General features: G+C 34.2%; 1 pseudogene; it reads left to right on the forward strand.

Moving 5' to 3' along the window:
- The first annotated feature begins 707 nt into the window (after window positions 1–707).
- On the forward strand, window positions 708–1,651 carry LOC127246207 (subtilisin-like protease SBT1.4; annotated as a pseudogene).
- The last annotated feature ends 1,075 nt before the right edge of the window (window positions 1,652–2,726 follow it).

Genomic DNA, 2,726 nt, shown 5'->3' on the forward strand with positions numbered 1-2,726 from the left:
TTGAATATAAAATTAAATTTTATTATAATATAATAAATGAAAGTGTATATATTTGATTTAATATTTTTTGTTTTAGTAAAACATTTTAAGAATAGAAAACTAAAATAAATCTCACAAACAAACACGCCCTTAATATTAATAAGTAATTTTAATTTACAAAATAGTATCCGGGCTTTATAGAATAACCATTCTAATAATTGCATTAATAAATGACGTACTTAATTAGTTGTTACGTATCAAAAACCTACGAAATTTTATTCCAAATTTTTCTGATAATTAAGTTACGTGTTTATTTGTCACATATATATTTTTATTTTATGTTATTATAGCCAATAAAAATATTATTTTATTATATTTTATATTTATTTTAGTTATTTTAAATTTTAAAAACTTCATAGATATTTTTTTATCTCTCTCTAAATAAAACTCTCGGTGCAGGCAGCCGACAATACAAATATTTGTAATAAACTAATAAAAATGATTAAAAAAGAAAAAAAACTAAGAATGTTTTTTGGTACACATGAGTCTACTCAATTTATTATTTGTTAGAGTTTCGATTGTTTCATATTAGAATATTTTTCACTTTGTTTGCAATATGACGCTTTTGTAAATATATTTTATTTTTTATATATTTTTTATATTATTAATAAAATTTAGCTGATTCCGGCGAGGAACTCCTCGCCGATGCGCACTTCATTCCCTCGACAATGGTTGGAGAAATCGGCGGCGACAAAATCCTAGCTTATGTCCGCGCAACTCCGAATCCCATCGCGACTATCAGGTCGCGGGAAACCGTTGTAAGCAAATCTCCGTCGTCCCGCGCGTGGTCTCGTTCTCCAGCCGCGGTCCGCGCTATCGAACCTCCGAGATTCTCAAGCCGGACGTGAATGCGCCCGGAGTCAACATTCTCGCCAGCTGGACCGGCTACGTCTGGCCAACGTCTCTCAACAGCAGTAATCGCGAGGTCGAATTCAACATCATCTCCGGCAGGTCGATGTCGTGCCCTCACGTCAGCGGCTTGGCGACGCTGCTGAAACAGGCCCACCCTGAGTGGTCGCTGGCGGCGATCAAATCAGCATTGATGACCACGCGTACAACGTTGACAACAACGGGAATAATTTAACAGACCTCGCCACCGGGGACGTGTCCAATCCATCCTCGGGCCACATCGATCCAAACCGAGCAACGGATCCCGGCCTGATCTACGACATCGATACCCAAAACTACGTCGCGTTTTTGTGCAGCATCGGTACAATGTGCGGCAAATTACGGCATTCACGAAAGATTCGTCGATCGTGGATTGCAACGCAGTCGGGCTGAAAACTCCGGGGGATTTGAACTACCCGTCGCTCTCGGTTGCCTTCTCCGGCTTTAAAAGCGTTGTGAAGTATAAACGAAGCGTAAGAAATGTCGGGAAGGAGGCGAATGCCGTGTACGAGGTGACAGTGCACGCACCGGACAACGTGGAAGTGACTGTGACACCGAGTAATTAGAGTTCGGCGAGAAGGAAGTTACTCTATCTGGGTCTACAAAGATAAGGATAAATCTAATAATAAATACAATGGTAATGGTAGTTAAGAAAACATTTCTCTTTCGTATTTGCAAAGCTTTAATCTCTTGGTTCTGTTGGCATGCAGGTGACCCAGGTTGATCTCCAACCCATCGCCACTTAATTTTTAATACGGTTTTCGATTTATATTAAAAAAATATAATATATATGTAAAGTGTTGTACAAAATATATAATATATAATTTATACACTAAAAAATATAATAGTTTAACATAAAATATTACTTCCTCCGTCCCACTTAATTTGTCAACTTTTTCTATATCCGTCCATCCCATATACATTATCTCTTTTCTTTTGGAAATATAATTATCGACTTTAATCATATTTTAAAATTCATAATTATAATTTTTTTATTTATTTAATTAACTATTCGGTCATTTTAATATACATATAATATTGGTAAGTTTTTATATTAGGTAAGTAGCCGTTAAGCATAATGATTTTGATTTTAATTTTAATATACACATAATATTAAAAAAGAAATTATTTTAATTTTAATATACATGTGAAATTATATATATGGTAAGTTTTATATTAGGTAAGTAGCCGTTAAGCATAATGATTTTGATTTTGATTTTAATATACACATAATATTAAAAAAAAGAAATTATTTTAATTTTAATATACACATGTGAAATTATATATATGGTAAGTTTTATATTAGGTAAGTAGCCGTTAAGCATAATTATTTTGATTTGAATATTAATATACACATAATAATAAAAAAGGAAATTATTTGAATTTTAATATACACATGTGGAATTATATATATGGTAAGTTTTATATTAGGTAAGTAGCCGTTAAGCATAATGATTTTGATTTTAATATTAATATAACACATAATATTAAAAAAAGAAATTATTTGAATTTTAATACACACTGTGAAATTATATATATGGTAAGTTTTATATTAGGTAAGTAGCCGTTAGGGCATACTATTATAAATATTCTTGATTTTGATTTTGTAACATTATTATAAATTTTTGGGTGTGCAATGCAAATGCAAATGCAAATGCAATGGGGTGGGGTAACGAGCAGGGCAGGGCAGGGGGATTCTTGGGGTGGGGTACGAGCAGGGCAGGGGGTCGGGGGGGGATTCTTGGTGGGCAGGGGCATGGCATGGCAGGGGCTGGGTGTGCTTACAGGAGGGAGGGCGA

The sequence above is a fragment of the Andrographis paniculata genome, unplaced genomic scaffold (genome assembly GCF_009805555.1).
Source record: "Andrographis paniculata isolate CXL003 unplaced genomic scaffold, ASM980555v1 Contig27END, whole genome shotgun sequence".
NCBI classification, from domain to species: Eukaryota; Viridiplantae; Streptophyta; class Magnoliopsida; order Lamiales; family Acanthaceae; genus Andrographis; species Andrographis paniculata.